The sequence below is a fragment of the Lissotriton helveticus genome, chromosome 12, assembly GCF_964261635.1.
Source record: "Lissotriton helveticus chromosome 12, aLisHel1.1, whole genome shotgun sequence".
Taxonomy (NCBI): domain Eukaryota; kingdom Metazoa; phylum Chordata; class Amphibia; order Caudata; family Salamandridae; genus Lissotriton; species Lissotriton helveticus.
The window spans coordinates 908326043-908348413 of NC_136073.1; positions in this window are offsets into that span (position 1 = coordinate 908326043).

Consider the following 22371-nt stretch of genomic DNA (forward strand, 5'->3'; position numbering starts at 1 on the left):
AGAATTACTTCACAATCATTCCTATGGGCCTCCTGGCCCATAGGAATGCATGGGAAATTATTCCTTATTTGCGAATTCACAAATAAGGAAGATTAAGGAATCGCAAAAAAACTAGCGATTTTTTTCATACATTACATTTTGCGAATTCTAAATAGCGATTCCTTAAAAATCGCTATTTAGGAATCGCAAAATAGAATCTTGATACATCTGCCCCATGACATCACCTATAATATGTGGACTATCGGACTGTTATGTGATTAGACTGTTGGTTGCTATGGTTACTCCTAGTGTTCATGGGAGTTGTAGTTCAAGGATGTTTTTTTTTACTTCGACTTTGGTAGAAGTAACATTCGAAGTACATCATATGCTTGATCACAAAGTTATCTTCACATAGTAGTGGTACAGAACATCCAAGCCAACACGTGTTTTGCGAAATTAATTAGCTTTTTCAGGGCTATTGATAAGAAGACAAACCACTTATTAGCACCCAAAAGATACAAAGTACTTTTTTTTAGAAAAACATGTAGTCAACTGAGCTTCCAACATACAAGAAAACATGTGTCATAGATACATCGCCTGTGATATTTCACATCTGTGGTAACCACATTTTATACCAGTGTTAACATAGGAAAAAATAATTAGAGTAACATAAGAACTAGTATAGTCAAAAAACAAAAAGAAAAAACAAGGAATGTTACAATTTAAGTTACATTCTATGTATATTCTTCTCTAAAGAAATTGGAGCAAGCGTATATGATAATACTTGGGTATCTCTCAGTGTAAAAAAAAGTATAAACCGCATAAAAACAGTATAAAATCTAATGAAATTGCTGCACCCTTTGTTATTACAGTCTAGTGTTCTTATTGAGTATAGAACCGGATGATCCCTAGGGCATGGCAGTATCTATTCCATATCATCAACAGAGGTAAATATAATCTAAAGTATATAGTCCAAAGTATATAAAAAATATATATACCTTCAGATTTGCAGTTCCACCATGCTAATATTCTTCTCAAATCTTGACAAAAGGATCCCAGATTCATCCTGGCAATATGTATTGTATAATATAAACTTCCAATATCTATATAAAATTTAAATAGAACATGATAATAATCAGCAGTGGCACTCTGTAGGTATAAACGGCAAGCGGAGATCCATATGCAAAATTTAACTGAAAAATCTAACAGAAACATCTCATCAGTATTGATCTACAACGCCGGTACTCCAGAGTTAAACAAAGCACCCCATTTAGAACCAAGGCAACCGCAAACAAACACTCGTTAAAGCGTGAAACCCTATTGCATCAGGATCAAAAATAGTACAATTACAAATGGCCCAAATGTTTGCAAAATTCAAGAAAGCCAAACAGGAAAGCTAAGGCAGAAGTACTTAGTCTAAATCTTAATGTAGCCACACAGAAACATGCCTAGAGTAAATCCCACCACAGCAGCTACAAAGCACAGCCCCACAATACACTTACCAGGAACAATGGCTGTAGCCTCACATCGCTATGAACACCAGCCAGTTACTGAGTTTAACCTCAAAAAGACCCCTATTTATAGTCCCAGGTAGTCTCAATTGGTCTAACCGTTCAGTACTAACTGCCAATTAAATTTGAATTTCAAAATGCTCATGGCGAAGAGCACCAGATCGTCTGTTTCACCATGCCAAACAGAAAAGATCTCAACAACGAAAAAAGTACAGAGAAATGGGAATGTAACTGATGTACAAAAGACTGAGATATAAAGGAAATATATTAAGAAAATATGTCTCAAACCCTGGTCACATCTAATCCAAATATGACGGTAAATTCAAGTGAGCTATCCCAGCTCGCCCTTCGCCCTTGGTAACTATGATTCTAGAAGATAATGTAGTTATGTTATGTTATAGATGGTTGTGTAGCGCGCTCAAACACTCATTTTAAAAAGGTGAGTTTTATGTGATTTAAAAAAAAACTTGAAGTCCTGAATAGCCCGAAGCTTCAAGGGGAGGGCTTTCCATGCAGCGCTAGCTTTCACAGAGATAGATTGTCCGCCTAAGCGTGCCCGTAGAAACCATGGAATGACTAGCCGGCATTGAATAGCCGAACGGTGGGGGCGGTTAGGCGTGTAGAGAGTGAAACGCCTCCTCAAGTACAGTGGCCCTTGCCCGAGGATGGCTCTGAAAGCAAAAATAAAGGTCTTAAACAGCACCCGTTAAGCCACTGGGAGCCAGTACAGACTACGCAGATGTTGCCAGACACTAGACCTCCTCGAGATGTTAAAGAGAAGTCTGGCCACAGCGTTCTGTATAATCTGGAGGCGCTTGATCAGATAGGCCGGAATGCCAATAAACAGGTCATTGGCGTAATCGAGGCGAGAGAGAATGAGGGCACGCGCCACCATTTCTTTGGCCTCCCTCGGAAGCAGAGGGAAAAATCTTCGGAGAGCTTTGAGGGTGCCAAAGCATGCACCGGTTAATTTCTTAATATGTTCGTCGAACTTTAAGTTTTCCCCGAACCCCCGCCAAATTTTTGGACAGATTTCCCACAGAATTAGGACGGGGCACATTGGGGGGGCCACAACGATTCTCTAAAGTTGGTAGGGAACTGTCCTTAGAGGAGAATTTCCGATTTTTCTTCGTTGCACTTCAATTGGGCAAGTGCGAGCCAGCGGAAGACCGATGAAAGGCAGGTCTGAACAGAGGAAGTATCCAGATCCGAACCCAGCCAAGTAAATAGTAGCTGGGTGTCATCCGCGTAGGCTATCATTTTTGCACCCAGTTCCTCAGCCAAGGAGATCAGGGGGGTCAGGTAAATGTTAAACAGCAGGGGGCTTAAAGTGGACCCCTGCGGCACCCCAGTGCAGAGTGACCAGGCAGAGTACTGTGGTAAATAAATAAATTACTGGTACTATTTTTCTATGCATTAAATGAAAAGGATAGCTCAATAAATAAGAGGCAGAGTCCGTGGTATCTGAGTCATACGGGCTTTAATTAAGTGGCTCGAGCCAATGGACATCGTGTTCCATCACCTACTAAGGTTCAGGAAGGGACATTCAACATTTCATTAACATCATACAATATATATAGTAGAACTGTACAGTTGCATTGAATACAGTAGGCGTAACAAGTGACAAACGAAAAATAAGAACATAGGGGCGTGAAAGAAGGCGTGCACAGGGCGTACACAGAGGTGTGTGATGTAGACGTCACAAAAGTGTCATAAGTGGGTGGACACATGGAGGGGGTTTCATGGGCAGCTGGAACCTTTAACCTACTGGTGCGCGCAAAACGAGTCATGACGTGTAACTGGGGAGAGCTGGGGGGCGCTGACTCCTAGCACTAGTAGAGGAGACTGAAGTCTGGGATGTCAGAACGACCTGTACCTATAGCGTATCGGATATCTTGTGTTTAGAGTACATGTTGCTTGATTCTAAAAGTCATCAGGGCAAAGGCTACTTGTCACTAAAGGCTAGTGCATGCATATATTTCTTCATGTATTGCGTGAGCTATGGATCTTCTATGGATATTAATTCAGTAAATCACTTGCATGGAGACAGAAAGACTGGACTGTAGATGGATATGTTTATCCTGTTCGTTAGCTAGGAATGTGAATCCGGGGAGCTGAACAGATAACTGTAGGCATAACATATTCTTGGCAGGCAGGCCAGGCCGAGCCGGGCATCGCGTTGCTGGGCAGGAAGTAAGGGAAGGGTCAGGGATGCGGGCGGGGCTGCATCTCTCGGAGCATTTCAGGAGACCCGAGGCCTGAATCTGATGTCCGGGCCCCGTGGAGCCCTAGAAACGGGTGCATCTCGATGATTTAATGTGCACCATGTAAAGACGTTGGCAACATAGGCCTGAAAGCCTAATCCACGTTGCTTTCACGGAGGACTAGATAACTGACATACTAACGTTGGACGCAACTGTAAATGCGTCTTTATTATCGGCCATAGAGGGAAAATGCATAGAAATCATGCATATATATATTACATGTTGGGGAACACGTAGGGACACATAACAGGGCAAAATTCAATTTGCCTCATTCCCTCCTTGTTCCCTACGTTCCCTTCAGGAAACATCAATATTCATGAGACCATCTATCTGTTCATACAGCATCATTTGTTCGTCTTTTTTCATTTGGGAATGGGATCATGGACGTGGAATACAAGCTGTAGCGCACAAGCCGCAAATCGCTGGGCCACATTGTAAACAGAGACAACAACTGAATATGATCATTACTACTAATCCCAGGAATGACAGTACTTTCCATCCCCATGCAGAAATTACACTCCAGAGCCAGCCGGACCAAGTCCAGGTGCCTGGATTCTGGTGTAGCTGATGAGCTATTTTATGAAGTCTAGTTATTGCTGAATACACAGACGGTGCGTTATTAGGAATGAAAACGCAACAACTAGATCCGATGACTCTACAAGCTCCGCCCCTATCGGCCAGAATGACGTCAAGGACAAGGCGGTTCTGAAGAACAACAAATCTCATAGCAGACTGCTCTTCTGTTAAGTTACCTAGGGCGGAAGTAGTCTCATTCACTACTGCTTCAAGGGTTCTGGTTAACCTACGTATTAATTTACTATTCTGGACAGGACCTATGAAGAAAAAGAAACCTTTATTGAAATCCGTATACTGTTCCAATACAGTTTCAGTCTGATCGACAATTGGGGACTCAATCTCCCTCCTATGTCGGACGTGTACTAGATGGGTATTACGGTGATAATCGGATGGACCTAGGAAAACTGGTGTCAGTAGGAATGCAATGTAACATGTTCCATCCCAATCTAGGGGTAAACGTACATAAGCGGTCTGACCACATATAAAATAGGAAGGACGTGAAGCCTTGAAAGTAGACTTCCCACTGTCACTGTACTCGACCACAGTAGTACAATCACTGTGTCCTAGGTGTACCGAACCATTCTTTCTAACACATAATTCGCCTTTCACTGGTAGAACTGTTATAGAAGGCAAGTCTGAATTAGTCTCGGACTGAACATTCAAAACCATGAGGTTAGAGGAAAAATTACCTAGATCATATACTTCATTTTCTAGATCTATCCCTGTCCTATGGGGAAGACCGTCCTTGTCTGGGAAACAGGTTTCATTCATAACTGTATTCAGAAGGGACTTATCGTCTAAAGATGACGTTAATGTAAACCATGCTCCACACAAACCATTGTGTGAAAACGGATAGGGAAAGAGTGGCAGAACTCCCTTCACTGTCTGGAAAGGGGGGAGTCGACCACATACCCAGCAATTTGTGGCATTGCTGGTCTGATGCGAATAGTGTAACATACGAATAAAAGTATTATTGCGCATTGCAAGTCGATAGGATAACTCGTGAGGGGGTAGTTCACTAAATGTGTGCTCTACAGTATCATTAGAGGAAAGGTGTGAATGTGAACCAAGAGGAGGAAAAAATACATGTAGCATAAAACTTATACATGTGATCGTAAGACTCAGAATAAACATAAACAATAATGTAACGATGCATCTGCTTCGGAGATTTTTACAATATTTCATTTTCTTGACGTTTCGTCTATCTCTCTCACTATGTGGGTCTATCTCATACATATCAGAAACCTGTCTAACCGCTTCACCCGAGGGGGACTTAAACAATTAAACGCTGTCTGACTTACTAGACCTCAATTTGACTTTATACTCCTGCTGCGGAGTTTTCTCTAACCGGGTTTCATTCATAACTGTATTCAGAAGGGACTTATCGTCTAAAGATGACGTTAATGTAAACCATGCTCCACACAAACCATTGTGTGAAAACGGATAGGGAAAGAGTGGCAGAACTCCCTTCACTGTCTGGAACGGGGGGAGTCGACCACATACCCAGCAATTTGTGGCATTGCTGGTCTGATGCGAATAGTGTAACATACGAATAAAAGTATTATTGCGCATTGCAAGTCGATAGGATAACTCGTGAGGGGGTAGTTCACTAAATGTGTGCTCTACAGTATCATTAGAGGAAAGGTGTGAATGTGAACCAAGAGGAGGAAAAAATACATGTAGCATAAAACTTATACATGTGATCGTAAGACTCAGAATAAACATAAACAATAATGTAACGATGCATCTGCTTCGGAGATTTTTACAATATTTCATTTTCTTGACGTTTCGTCTATCTCTCTCACTATGTGGGTCTATCTCATACATATCAGAAACCTGTCTAACCGCTTCACCCGAGGGGGACTTAAACAATTAAACGCTGCCTGACTTACTAGACCTCAATTTGACTTTATACTCCTGCTGCGGAGTTTTCTCTAACCGGGGAAGTTTAGAGTCAGTATCGGGGCAGTCCTTGAAAAAAGTCTTTGGACACAGTCCATGGAAACGCTTGATATGACTGGAATGGAGCCAGCCTTTTCTTCCTTCTAGTTTTACGGCGGTCCTTGTGGTCATCAGAACGAGTTTTGGCTCCTTCCAGCGGGGCTCCAGAGGGCTTGAACGATCAAAATTCCGAACCAAAACTAGATCACCTGGAACGACCTCGTGCGTTTTCACCTGGGTGTTGTCCGGAAAGGCAGCCGCGACCTGTGAACGACAAGAGAGTAGTGCAGACATCAAGGAAGCTAGGTAATCTGTCAGCATGTTACTGTCAACATCGGTGATTTTACGAGGCATAGGTGTACCCCACATGTTTGGGGGACGACCAAAAACTACTTCGTAGGGTGACAAACCAGATCTGGAGTGAGCGACCATTCGCATATAGAAGAGGGCAACCGGCAGGGCTACCATCCAATCTACACCTTTTTCTGCACAAACCTTCGCTAATCGTGTTTTCAGAGTTTGATTGTGTCGCTCGACGAGGCCAGCTGCCTCGGGGTGTCGTACGCAGTGGAATTTCCACTGGTACCCTAACAGAAGTGATACCTGTTTCATGAGTTCGGACGAGAATGGCTGTCCATTATCTGAATACACGACACGGGGTAAACCGTATCGAGGGAAAAACTCACGTACCAGCTGCTTGGCAGTGGTCACGGCAGTATAGTCTGAGACTGGATATGCTTCTGTCCATCTGGACAGAGCGCATACAACTACGAGGACATACTTGAATCCTCGACATCGATCCATCTGGATATAATCCATCTGGAGGACTTCAAAAGGATGGTCAGGAGGATGAAATCCACCTTGTTCCACGGGAACACCTTTTCCTGGATTGAACTGACAACAGATCATGCAGGTACGCACTTTCTGCTTCGCTGCTGCTCGTAAATGCTTGTTAAACCGCCAGCTCAGCGAACCCCAGCCAAGCCGCCGACAACCTCACGAAGTGGATCAGCAACTGCGCGGACGAACTCGCCCCTCTGAGAACACCACCCAGCAGACCCTGCAGCAGAAAAACACCATGGTTCACCGACGAACTCAAGAGCTCCAAGAAGAACTGTCGAGTCCTCGAGAAAGTCTGGAGAAGGGAACCAACCACGGACAACATGACCACCCTCAAGCTCGCCACCCGGAAACACCACCAACTGATCCGCGCCACCAAGAAAAATACATACAAGGATCGACTGGACAACAACGCACACAACTGCAAGGAACTTTTCAACATCGTGAAAGAGCTCTCCAAACCCAACGCCGGAAACAACGACATCACCCCGTCGCAAGACCTCTGCAACTCCCTCGCGGCCTACTTCCACAACAAGATCACGGACATTCACAACAGCTTCAACAACCAACCAACGCAAGCCACAACCGCAACAACGCCACCCACCACGACCCTCCGCACCTGGACCCCGATCAGCACCGAAGACACCATCCGCAGCATGAACTCCATCCACTCCGGATCTCTGACTGACCCCTGCCCTCACCACGTCTTCAACAAGGCCAACGCGGTCATCGCACCCCACCTGCGGGACATCATCAACACCTCCTTCGACACCGCCACCTTCCCTAAGAGCTGGAAACACGCCGAACTCAGCGCTCTTCTCAAGAAACCCACAGCAGACCCCACCGACCTCAAGAACTACCGTCCCATCTCGCTCCTCCCGTTCCCGGCCAAAGTCATCGAGAAGACCGTCAACAAACAGCTGGCCGCCTTCCTCGAGACGAACGGATCCCTCGACCCCTCACAGTCGGGCTTCCGAGCGAACCACAGCACCGAGACCGCCCTCATCGCTGCCACCGATGACCTTCGAACTCTGATGGACAACGGAGAAACAGCGGCCCTCATCCTCCTGGACCTCTCCGCGGCTTTCGACACTGTCTGCCACCGCACCCTAGTACAGCGCCTCGGCAACATCGGAATCCAGGACAAGGCACTGGAATGGATCACCTCCTTCCTCGACGGAAGAACACAGAGAGTCCGCCTACCACCGTACAAGTCAGAGGCCACCAAAGTCATCTGCGGCGTCCCTCAAGGATCCTCACTGAGCCCCACCCTCTTCAACGTCTACATGAGCCCCCTCGCGGCCATCGCACGCCAACACAACCTCAACATAATCTCCTACGCCGACGACACCCAGCTGATCCTCTCCCTGACCAACGACCCCGCCACCGCCAGAGCCAACCTGCACGAAGGGATGAGAGATGTAGCCGAATGGATGACGACCAGCCGCCTGAAACTGAACTCGGACAAGACGGAGGTCCTCATCCTGGGCTCCTCGCCCTCCGCCTGGGACGACTCCTGGTGGCCCCCCGCCCTGGGCACCGCACCCAAACCGACGGACCACGCACGCAACCTGGGCTTCATCCTGGATTCCTCCCTCTCCATGACCAGACAAGTCAACGCCGTCTCCTCATCTTGCTTCAACATCCTGCGCATGCTACGAAAGATCTTTCGATGGATCCCCACCGAGACGCGGCAGACGGTCACCCAGGCCCTCGTCACCAGCCGACTGGACTACGGCAACGCCCTCTACGCCGGAACCACCGCCAAGCTCCAAAAGAGACTCCAGCGGATCCAGAACGCCTCGGCCAGACTCATCCTCGACATCCCCCGACGCAGCCACATCTCCGGACACCTGAGAGATCTGCACTGGCTCCCGGTCAACAAGAGAATCACCTTCCGTCTCCTCACCCACGCACACAAAGCCCTACACGACCAAGGCCCGAGCTACCTCAACAACCGGATCAACTTCTACACTCCCAAGCGCCTCCTCAGATCAACCAACCACGCCCTCGCCGCCGTCCCCCGCATCCGAAGAGCGACAACAGGAGGAAGGTCCTTCTCCTACCTGGCCGCCAAGACCTGGAACTCACTCCCGACCAACCTGCGCCTGACCCAGGACCACCTCTCCTTCAGGAAGAAGCTCAAGACCTGGCTGTTCGAGCAGTAGCGGCACCCCCCCTCCCAGCGCCTTGAGACCCTACGGGTGAGTAGTGCGCTCTATAAATGACCTGATTGATTGATTGATTGAGGTTCTGGATGCTGTCTAACATGGCTTTTTCTCCTAAGTGTGCTGGACTGTGTGTTGTATTAATGATGACTTGAACCATAGAGTCGGGGAGAAACCATGTGGCTTTTCCCTTCGTCAACCATCCCTGATCTGTCAGGACCCCTCCTTGTTCAGTCCGTTTCCTAATTTCGTCTGGAGTAGCATGTGTCTGTATGTCTAGTACATCTTGTGTAGGGTCCTTGACTGTCATGCAAGTCGTTAGAACTGAAACGTCTGTCTTTGTCGTGTCAGCTGGAATGTCTGGAGTCTGAGCTGTAAGCTTGGCTGTTCGATCTGCCAGGTCGTTACCCTGGGAAATGGTGTCAGTGACTCTTGTATGTGCCTTGCACTTCATAATGGCTATAGCTGTAGGTAAATGTATTGCTTCTAACAGAGCTTGAATGAGGGGGCCATGCTGAATCTTAGCTCCATGAGAGGTCATAAAACCTCTTTCTTGCCAGAGGACTCCAAAGTCGTGAACGACTCCGAATGCATAACGTGAATCTGTATATATGTTTACTTTCAGGTTCTTGGCTCATATGCAGGCTTGGGTCAGAGCGATGAGCTCTGCTGCTTGAGCAGACAGGGTGTCAATACGGTGTGTTTCTATAACTTCAGTTTCAGTAGTCACTGCATATGCTGCCACTAACTCTCCTGTACTTGTTCTCATACATGAACCATCCACATAAAGTGTCAGGTCTGGGTTAGGTAATGCAATGTCCGTCAAGTCTTGTCTTGGCTTCGTCATGGTGTTAATAACTTCCACACAGTCATGTGCTGCAGGGTTTGAGGTAATCGAGGGTAACAGTGTAGCAGGATTTAATATGTTACAACGTCTGATCTCTATGTGTGGCTGAAACAGTGTCAGTTCATATCCTGTCAATCGTGCTATGGTCAAGTGCTGAGTCTGTGTTCGGTTTAAAAGAACTTCCACGGAGTGTGGAACCTGTACTGTCAGGGAGTGTCCTAACACTATGGAATCACTTTGTCTGATGGCTAAAGCTGTGGCGGCAACTGATTTGAGGCACGCAGGCAAAGCCTGGGCTACTGGATCCAATGTGCTAGAAAAATAAGCACAAGGCTTGTGTTGTCCTGCTTGATCTTGTGTGAGAACAGATAATGCTGTACCATCACGTTCAGTGACAAAAAGTGTAAAAGGTTTGCTGTAGCATGGCGTCGCTAAAACAGGTGCTTGACATAAAGCTTTCTTTAATTCTTCGAAAACAAGTGTATGTTCCTGGGTCCAAGGGAGGACAGTCGATGTCGCTGCCTCCTGTGTTGTCAACTGTATCAGTGGCTTGGCTAGATATGCGTACTGAGGGATCCATTGTCTGCAGTAAGAAGTGAGGCCGATAAAAGCTCGTACCTCCTTCTGTGTTTTGGGCTGTGGAAGATGTGCAATTAACTGGATACGGTCAGGTGTCAACTGTCTACCCCTCTTGGACAGCAAGTGTCCAAGGTATACCACTTGCTGGACACAGAATTGCAGTTTCGAAGGGGACACCTTGTGCCCCATTTCTGCCAGAAAATACAAGACTGTCAGTGACGCACGTTCGCAGTCACGTTCTGTACGGGCAGTGATCAATAGGTCATCGACGTACTGGAGCAGGGCAGTGTCAGTTGGCATGTGAATACTATCTAGTTGTCGTTTCAGTGCTTGACTGTAAATACTAGGACTTTCTGTGAACCCTGAGGTGCACGTGTAAATTTATAGCTTCTTCCATTTAAACAGAATCCGAAAAGGAACTGGCTGTCTGGATGGATGGGGACACTAAAGAAGGCGTTCTTGAGATCGATGACAGTAAAGAACGCTGCTTCGGAATCAATGGCAGTCAATAGGGAAGAAATATCTGGAACCACTGGGTACTGGGGTATAATACATTTATTAAGTTCTCGAAGATCAATCACTAGTCGATAGACTGGAGGTGCATTTGGGTCAGTACGTTTAAGAATCGGAATGATCGGGGAATTACATACATTGGAGTCAGTTTCTACAACCACTCCTTGAGCAATGAGCTCGTCAATGATTTTTGATAAGGCTGCTACAGCCTCAGGTGGCAGCTTGTATTGTCGGATTCGTGGTAGTACAATTCCTTGCTTCAGAGTGACACGGTATGGTGTAATGTGCATACAACCTACATCAGTAGGACCTTGCGCCCATAAATGCTGTGGTACATTCAGTAATCTTGGATCAAAATCTCTTAACACATAATGTCCTTTAAAATCACGTAAAAACAATCTCACTCCTTCCGGAGAACAACAAATCACTGCTCCTAGTTCTTTCAATGTTTTAATACCAAGTAGGTTTTCTGGACATGATTTCGTAAGTAACAAGTCTGTAGTTCGGGACAATGGACCGACTTCTAGGGAAACTGGTTTCGATATTTCATTAACAATAGGCTTTCCTGAAAATCCCAGGGAAACATTTCTTGAGCCTGAGAGAGTAGCCCCTGGAACCTCGTCATGACTGATGGTAGTCCTACTTGCCCCTGTATCAATCAGAAATTTTCTGTCTTTCCCTAATACTTGACTGTGTACATAGGGGACCCTCTTGATCTACAGGAACCTCGATAAGAGGCAAGCCAACCTCCCTCTCTAGGCTGTTTCATGAATACTGCTGATATTCTGGATAATCCGACTGTGCGTACTGGTACATCTGCTGTGTAACTTGTTGTGTGGCAGCTATAGGCTGCGGTACTGTTACTGTCTGTTGTGCGTTCTGCGGTGGTTGCGTGTTTTGTGGAACATGTTCCTGTCTAGGAGGACGCGGTCTCTCCTTCGTTTTACCAGTAGCTATGTTGTGTTTCAGAACAGCACATTCGTTTATATAGTGACCTGGCTGTTTACAGTAATTGCATGTCCCTTTAACGGGAACTGCAGAATGACTGGTCTGAGTCGTACCCCTCTTCTGACTATCCACTGGAACAGACTGTGCAACTAGTACTTTCATTTTCGTGTCTTTCATACGTCTCTTTTCGTGTTCTTGCTCTTCTCTGATTCGGTTCTGGTGATACTGTAACATTTGTAACATTTGGGACGGGGTATTAGCTTGCCAGGTACTCTCAACTTTCAGTACTCGATTTTTAACTTGTGGTAAAGAATTCTCTACTAGTTTGGTAACAAAAAGATGTGGATACGACTCACTACTTGTTTTCAAGCCGCTATTAATAATGAAACATTTCTCAAATCTGGAATAAAAATCACTAGTGTCTTCGTCTTGTTTCTGTTTACAGGCTGAGATGGCATCCCAGTCTTCCTTTTTCGTGGTTAGTAATCTTGGCAAGACTTGTATTAACAACTCGGGCAATGCTTTGGCTTTTTCCCCGAGACCAGTACCAGGAACTCGTGTGTTATCTTTGTTCTCTAATTCTGCCCAGTCAATCTTTTTCTCTCCCACCTCCCATTCTTTTTCTTTAAGTTTTTCATATATGCCCGCAGGCAACAGGACCTTTAACATTTTAATGATATCGGGATACGTGTATTCTCCCATGCGGAGCATGTCTTTTAATTCACGATGGAACCCTGCCGGATCTTTATCGTGACAGGGCACTAACTTTTTCATTTCCAGTAGCTCTATTTTCGTTAAAGGGGTGTAAACAAATACTCGTTCGAGCGTACCTCCCGTTCCCTTAACAGGATGGACTTCTCGCAGGGGATTCTGTCTGTCAATGTAAAATGTCTTCCTTACCGGGGGTGCAACAGGAACAAAATGTGGAGTCAGGAACGTTCTGTATATGTGGCGTTGCTCTAGAATGACATTAATCAAATCGGTACCTAGGCCTTTCCATCTGTTTAGGAGTAACTCGTCCAATACATTATATAGGGGACCTGGATCAGAATGCTGACTTTCATACAGTGTAATGAGGTGTTGGATCATGTACATACCCACCAGTCGCTGTTCGTCTGGGGAAAGATTCAGAAATGTTCGGGCCACTACTTCGTCTGAAAATGTGCTAGAATCACTAGTCCATTGCACTGCTGATCGGGCTAGTTCCTGTTCATGCATGGTACTAAGCTCACTGTAACCTATTCGTAGTTTCAAAACTCTATCGGTAGCTTGGAATAAATGCTCAAGGGAACATTGTTCTGGTACGGGAGGAAGAAAAGTTTTCTTACATTCTAGGCGTGTGTGTCTGTCAAAAGGTCTCGCCCTACCTACGTACGCTATTCTATCTGGGTTGTCTGTGTCTAGATCTTCGTCTGAAGTGTCATTCTCTTTCTCGGTTTCTCTCGTTGCTTTCTCCCTTTCGTGTATGCCTAGAATTTCTTTACGAATCTTTCTATACATGGATTCTATACAACCTTGTTTACTGTGTTTTCCTTCTGCTATATTGTCACTCCATTTTGACAGGGCCTTCATCTCGTCTTTGTTTTTACCAGGCTGGTCTTGTTCTCTTATTAAACAATTTATCAAAAACTGCAAGATCATATTTTGAGTCTCGACTTTCCTGTGTGCCATAGCCTCGTGAATACTTTCTGGTTTTTCTCCTGTTCTGATGAAATGATATATTCTGTCTAAATGTTCCCTCATTTCTGGTATGATAGTCAAATAACTTGCAACTCGTCATAGACGTACGGAATATAATATCATGTGATCTTCGCCTGGCACTGGGTCATATCTACAATCAGTAAGGTATTGTTTGAGGGCTGCGTATGTAGCCATTTTTGGCGTACGTTGTAATGCTGCGTCTCTCAGCGTCATTCGTTTTACTTGGGGCGGGGTGATAGGGATACCTCCCCCTGCTCCTCCTGAACTTGAATCGTCAACTAATACTGGGTGTGACGTTGCTGGTAATGTGACTGGTAAAGTAGGCAAACGTAATGTGGGTTGGTCCTGGGTTACTGGTGGATTAAAAGGATTTCCAGGACCAGTGACTGGAGGAACAGTAATTGCGTTATTAACAGGGTTATGAGGTTGAACAGGCGGAGGAGGATTCGGATTTGTGTATTCTGGGGCAGTGTCGTCTAAATAGGAAGAAAGGAAAATTTCAGCTGCGGTCGGTTTATGACGTAGCTTAGTCGGGATCAATGGTGGCAGTAAATTACAGGGTACTTCCGGGGTCGCCTTAGGCAGGCCCTCGGCGAGAAGGGGATACATGCCTTTAATAAGGGCATTTCTTTGTCTGTCTAACTGTTCTGCTCTAACTCGTTCACCTTCTTCTAGTAGTTCCCTTTCTTGGGCTTTTTCTGATGATTCCCTACTTAGTTCTGCTTTTCTGCTTTCTTTTTCTGTTCTTTTATGCGATTCTTTACGCCACAATTCTATGGCATCTTTCTGGGATTGTCTGGCTTTCTTTTTCCATAATGCTTCCTCTACTCTCATGATGCACTCGGCATCCCAGGTTCCTGAAACAGGCCATCTATATTTCTCTTCCAGATGTTTGGTATAGTCCACCCATAAGTCTAAGTACAGTATGGCATCTAAGACATGTTTATGATACATGAAATGTCCGGGACTGTCCCTAGGTGGGACAGGAATAGATTCTTCGAGTATCCCTTTTCTGGTTCTTATCTAACGTAACTTTGAAAACAGAGGCATATTTGAACGTACTTGAACTTGAACACAATACACAGTAAACACAGTAATGAAATAGCAAACAAATCACTCATACCACGACATCAAAACATATTAAAAACAGTTCGAACAGATACTACCTAGTACATTGAGAACATAATACTGGAAATCTCGAGAGACTATACTAGAAAACAGAATTACTGGATGCACTGCTAAGACAGTACAGAACATACCGGTCTCATAGAGAGACACGTCATACCGTATCCACCTAGGTGAACACGTCGGACCGGATCTGTGTACCCAGACCCGTCTGGACCGGGCACAAATTAGTGAACCCGTCTAGATGCGTTCCCAGCAATGGTACTCACCGGGAAGCAAAACTGAAGGCCTCGGAAACTCGACTGGACTGGACTGGACTGCTACGACGTCTGGTTACTGCTACGCACTACGCATGCGCTTCGGGCTTCGGAAACAGGTGGGCCTCAGGATACCTCGGACCTTGCTCTCTCGGCTTGGGCTCTGGTCGGGACTCTCCGCCTTCCTCACCGCCTCGTCTGGATGCTGGACCGCAGTCTCCGTCTCCTCCGTGGGCCTGAGGGAGTTTAGCAGGAAAACCTGCAAGTGCACAGTAGGGGTCCGTCACGGCTGTAGAAGGGGTCAGGGGGCCTGCGTTACATCGCCGGCGCGTGGGGAAGGGGCTCGTCCCTATTCGGGCGCCATTATGTGGTAAATAAATAAATTACCGGTACTATTTTTCTATGTATTAAATGAAAAGGATAGCTCAATAAATAAGAGGCAGAGTCCGTGGTATCTGAGTCATACGGGCTTTAATTAAGTGGCTCGAGCCAATGGACATCGTGTTCCATCACCTACTAAGGTTCAGGAAGGGACATTCAACATTTCATTAACATCATACAATATATATAGTAGAACTGTACAGTTGCATTGAATACAGTAGGCGTAACAAGTGACAAACGAAAGATAAGAGCATAGGGGCGTGAAAGAAGGCGTGCACAGGGCGTACACGGAGGTGTGTGATGTAGACGTCACAAAAGTGTCATAAGTGGGTGGACACATGGAGGGGGTTTCATGGGCAGCTGGAACCTTTAACCTACTGGTGCGCGCAAAACGAGTCATGACGTGTAACTGGGGAGAGCTGGGGGGCGCTGACTCCTAGCACTAGTAGAGGAGACTGAAGTCTGGGATGTCAGAACGACCTGTACCTATAGCGTATCGGATATCTTGTGTTTAGAGTACATGTTGCTTGATTCTAAAAGTCATCAGGGCAAAGGCTACTTGTCACTAAAGGCTAGTGCATGCATATATTTCTTCATGTATTGCGTGAGCTATGGATCTTCTATGGATATTAATTCAGTAAATCACTTGCATGGAGACAGAAAGACTGGACTGTAGATGGATATGTTTATCCTGTTCGTTAGCTAGGAATGTGAATCCGGGGAGCTGAACAGATAACTGTAGGCATAACATATTCTTGGCAGGCAGGCCAGGCCAAGCCGGGCACCACGTTGCTGGGCAGGAAGTAAGGGAAGGGTCAGGGATGCGGGCGGGGCTGCATCTCTCGGAGCATTTCAGGAGACCCGAGGCCTGAATCTGATGTCCGGGCCCCGTGGAGCCCTAGAAACGGGTGCATCTCGATGATTTAACGTGCACCATGTAAAGACGTTGGCAACATAGGCCTGAAAGCCTAATCCACGTTGCTTTCACGGAGGATTAGATAACTGACATACTAACGTTGGACGCAACTGTAAATGCGTCTTTATTATCGGCCATAGAGGGAAAATGCATAGAAATCATGCATATATATATTACATGTTGGGGAACACGTAGGGACACATAACAGGGCAAAATTCAATTTTCCTCAGTACGAATAGGGAGGCATCCACACCTGCTGAGTCCGATTGTCCAGGAACGATGTCAACCACTCCAAAGCAGGGATGGAAGACAACCGAGTAAGAAGGAGCTGATGGGGCACCGTGTCAAAGGCGGCAGAGGTCCAACAAAATCAGGGCCGCTCTGCCACCTCCATCTAGGCACTCCCTGATGGCCTCGGACATTTCAACCAGAGCTGCTTCAGTGCTGTAAGCAGCATTAAACCCAGTTTAAGTGGGGTGCAAAGCATGTGATGCCTCCACAAAGGCATCCAGCTGACGAAATGCCACCTTCTCGCAAACTTTTGCCAACACTGGCAGAAGAGAAATAGGTCGGTAATTAGATGGAACCAGTGGATCCAACCCCGATTTTTTTAAGAAGTGGCAAGAGTTTGGCCTGCTCCCAGGACGTAGGGACCGTAGCCGTCTGAAGGGAGAGATTGACGATCGCAGTAACCTCAGGGCTGACCACCTCTGCCACCCCTCCTAGTACACGAGCTGGACAGGGGTTGGTAGGAGACCCAGACTTCATGGATTTCAGAACCGCTAAGATGTCAAATTTAGCTGGCGGTGAAAATTCCTTAAACAAGTTAGCAGAGGGGCTGAGGGGTAGTGGAGATATCAAGGAAGTGTTCCTCTGATTGGAAAAAGCAGTGCGCAGGCTATCTTAAATCCCAGCTATCTTATCAACAAAAAAGGACGACAGGTCCTCACACCACTGCTCCGAGGATGTAAACGTTGATTGCTCGGCACAGGGAGAAAGAAAGCTCTTAACAATAGCAAAAATGTCCTTGCTGTTGTTATTGGCCTTAGTTATCCTACCCGCATAGTAGCTACTTTTGGCCATCCTGATGGCAGCATAATATTCCCTCTGGGCAGCGTGGAGCACCACCTTGGCCAGTGGATAATAAACACCCCGCCAGCAATGCTCCAGTTTTTTACAACCCAGTTTCATTTCTCTCAGAGCATGTGAAAACCAGGGCTTTGAGGGAGAGGAGCGCTTTTTAGTACTGGCAGCAGGCTTCTCGGAAGAACTAACCCCACGGCTAATCCAGGAGTTAAAACGCTGGACAGCCTCAGTTAGATCCGAGCCCAATGTTGGAAAGCCCTGAAGTAAAGCGTCAGAAAGAGCTGGGAGAATGATCTTCTGGGGACGGATGCCAAGGAAAGGGGCAAAGGCGCAAGGCGCTTCTCCAAAGACCAGGAAAACCTAATCAGAAGGTGATCGGACCAAGTAACATATTCTGGGTCCGATAAGGATAAGTCAAAGTTGGAGCAGACTAAACCCAATAAGTGCCCCCCCAAGTGTGTAGACATCTTAATCCACTGAGTTAGCTGAGCTAAATTAGAGGAGTCAAGCAGACTTCTTGAGTCAGGGACTTCATGAGCGTCCAGGTGCGCGACCGGGATAACATGTGCAATTTATGCAAGAACCTCCCTCCCTCAGCTAGAGCACTGCCACCAGCCGAGCCAGGGTCCGGGACTACTCTCAAGATGGCCGCCTGCCCTCGACACAATCAGCACAACAAGCCGCGGTGGAACGGGGCAGGGGAGGCACACCTTCTTCACTACACTATGGGGAGCACAGGTAAAGAATGTTACATTTGATGCTAGCAGTCAGAAACAAATTATTAAAAATGAGCGCGAGCGCGTTTGGCGCGAGACTCGAGCCCAGTGAAAATGCAGCAGTAAAAAGAACAACGTTAAAATAAGAACTGAACAGAACGCATACTGCCTCTGCAGTGCAAACAGGGTCAAGTAGGAGCTGCCACCACCTACCCTAGCCACAAGCGACCCAGTCCTGCAGTCAATTTATGCAAGAGCCTCCCTCCCCCAGCTAGAGCGCTGCCACCAGTCGAGGCAGGGTCCTGGACTACTCTCAAGATGACCGTCTGCCCTCCACACAATCGGCACAGCAAGCCGCGGTGGAACGGGGCAGGGGAGGCACACCTTCTGCACTACACTATGGGGAGCACAGGTAAGCGATGTTACAATTGATGATAGCAGTCAGAAACAATTTATTAAAAATGAGCGCCAACGCCTTGGCGGGAGACTCGAGTCCAGTGAAAATGCAGCAGTAAAAAGCACAACGTTAAAATTAGAACTGAACAGAACGTATACTGCCTCTGCAGTGCAAACGGGGTCAAGTAGGAGCTGCCATCACCTACCCTAGCCGCAAGGGACCCAGTCCGGCAGTCAATTTATGCGAGTGCCTCCCTCCCCCAGCTAGAGCGCTGCCACCAGTTGAGCCGGGGTCTGGGACTACTCTCAAGATGGCTGCCTGCCCTCCACACATTCGGCACAGCAAGCCGTGGTGGAAGGGGGCAGGGGAGGCACACCTTCTGCACTACACTATGGGGAGCACAGGTAAGCGGTGTTACAATTGATGATAGCAGTCAGAAACAAATTATTAAAAATGAGCGCAAGCGCCTTGGCACGAGACTCGAGTCCAGTGAAAATACAGCAGTAAAAAGCACAACGTTAAAATTAGAACTGAACAGAATGCATACTGCCTCTGCAGTGCAAATGGGGTCAAGTAGGAGCTGCCATCACCTACCCTAGCCGCAAGTGACCCAGTCCAGCAGTCAATTTATGCGAGAGCCTCCCTCCCCCAGGTAGAGCCCTGCCACCAGTCGAGCAGGGGTCCGGGACTACTCTCAAGATGGCCACCTGCTCTCCCCACAATCGGCACAGCAAGCCGCGGTGGAACGGGGCAGGGGAGGCACACCTTCTGCACTACACTATGGGGAGCACAGGTAAGCGATGTTACAATTGATGATAGCAGTCAGAAACAATTTATTAAAAATGAGCGCGAGCGCCTTGGCGCGAGACTCGAGTCCAGTGAAAATACAGCAGTAAAAAGCACAACGTTAAAATTAGAACTGAACAGAATGCATACTGCCTCTGCAGTGCAAACGGGGTCAAGTAGGAGCTGCTACCACCTACCCTAGCCGCAAGTGACCCAGTCCGGCAGTCAATTTATGCGAGAGCCTACCTCCCCCAGATAGAGCGCTGCCACCAGTCGAGCCGGGGTCCAGGACTACTCTCAAGATGGCCGCCTGCCCTCCACACAATCGTCACAGTAGGCCGCAGTGGAACAGGTCTGGGGAGGCACACCTTCTGCACTACACTATGGGGAGCACAGGTAAGCGATGTTATATTTGATGATAGCAGTCAGAAACAAATTATTAAAAATGAGAGCGAGTGCCTTGGCGCGAGACTCGAGCCCAGTGAAAATGCAGCAGTAAAAAGCACAACGTTAAAGTTAGAACTGAATAGAACGCATACTGCCTCTGCAGTGCAAACGGGGTCAAGTAGGAGCTGCCACCAACTACCCTAGCCGCCAAGACACATAGCGCACCGAACTCAGCTTTCAATAGCAGTTATCCCTTTATAGCGTTAGGTCAGACAAATCTTATTGGTAAACAAGCGAAACAGACTCGAGAAATACATAAATAAATATATACTAATTTAAATGTTGATTCTGCTGACCAGTCTGGCGCTTTCAGAATATCAGTTACACTAAAACCGAAAGCAAATTATTTAGAAGTCATTGTGCCACGTGCTGAGTGGGCCCCAAACATGGACACATCAATACCAGCTTCACTCATAAGCCAACACACCCATCTCGCAAGAGTGGCAGAGGTCACAGGACAAAAAGGTTTCTGCAAAGCAATAAGCAAATGGCCTCTCACATTAGTACAAAATTCTGAAGTACTCACCTCGTACGCTTTCAAACATTCCACAACACAAAGCTTGTGATTATCTGGGAAAATGGGATAATAAACTGAAAAAGAATTGCATTTGGTGCATCAAGAGATCAAGAAGTAAGTACACCGGACAACCACGCAGCCCACAAGGACGCCACCCGCAGACACCACCACCTCATCAGATCAGCCAAGAGGTCCTCCTCCTTCAGAGACCGCCTGGATAACAACCCACACGACATCAAAGAGCTCTTCCGCATCGTTAAAGAACTATCCAACCCCAGCGCCAACACCAATGACATCCCGCCCTCACAATAACTGTGCGATTCACTGGCCATCTTCTTCCACCGCAAGATCGCGGACATCCACGACAGCTTCAACACCACAACCGACCTGACCACGCCAGACTCCACCCCTCCTCCGAAAACCAACGCCAACCGTCTTACCTCCAGGTCCAACGTCAGCGACGACGAGACAGGCAAGGTCATGAACTCCATCCACTCAGGATCGCCGACAGACCCGTGCCCACACCAAATATTCAACAAGGCAGACGCAGCCATCGCCCCCCAACTACGGAAGGTCATCAACATCTCCTTCGAAACAGCGACATTCCCGGAAAGCTGGACGCACGCCAAAATCAACGCCCTCCTCAAGAAGCCCAAGGCGGACCCCAAGGACCTCAAGAACTTCCGGCCCATCTCCCCGCTCCCGTTCCCGGCGAAGGTCATCGAGAAAATCGTCAACATGCAACTGACCCGCCACCTTGAAGACAACAACAACCTCGACCCGGATTCCGATTCAGATGAAACCACAGCACCGAGACTGCCCTCATCGCCGCCACAGACGACATCAGGGGCCAATTAGACAACGGTGAAACATCAGCCCTCATCCTAGTGGACCTCTCGGCCGCCTTCGACATGGTCTGCCATCGCACTCTAAAAGCACGTCTCCAAGAAGCCGGTATCCAAGAGAAGGCCCTCGACTGGACCACATCCTTCCTCTCCGGCAGATCACGGAGCGTCCACCTCCCACCCTTCTGATCCGAGGCCACCGACATCATCTGTGGCGTCCCCCAGGGCTCCTCCCTCAGCCCAATGCTGTTCAACATCTACATGGCCCCCCTCGCACAAGTGGCCCGCCACCACAACCTCAACATCATCTCCTATGCCGATGACACTCAGCTCATCCTCTCCCTCACCAAGGACCCACGCACCGCCAAAACCAACATCCATGACGGAATGAAGGCCATCGCCCACTGGATGAGGAGCAGCTGGCTGAAACTGAACTCGGACAAGACGGAGGTCCTCATCCTCGGACCCAACCCCTCGGCCTGGTATGACTCCTGGTGGCCAACCACTCTCGGGACAGCACCAACACCCACCGACCACGCACGCAATCTAGGATTCATCCTCGACTCCTCCCTCTCCATGTCCAAACAGGTCAATGCCATCTCCTCCTCCTGCTACAACATCCTCCGCACGCTTCGCAGGATCTACAGGTGGATCCCGACAGAATTAAGAAGAACGGTGACACAGGCCCTCGTCAGCAGCAGGCTGGACTACGGCAACGCACTCTACGCCGGAATCCCAGCCAAACACCTACGACGACTACAGCGCATCCAAAATGCCTCCACCCGACTGATCGCCAACGTCCCCCGCCAAAGCCACATCACCCCCCCACCTGACAAACCTACACTGGCTCCCCGTCGACAAGAGGATCACCTTCAAACTCCTCACCCACGCACACAAAGCACTCCACAACACCGGACCAGCCTACCTGAACAGCAGACTCAGCTTCCACACCCCCACCCGTCAGCTCCGCTCCGCCAGCCTCGCCGCCGTCCCCCGCATCCAACGAACAACCTCCGGTCGCAGATCCTTTT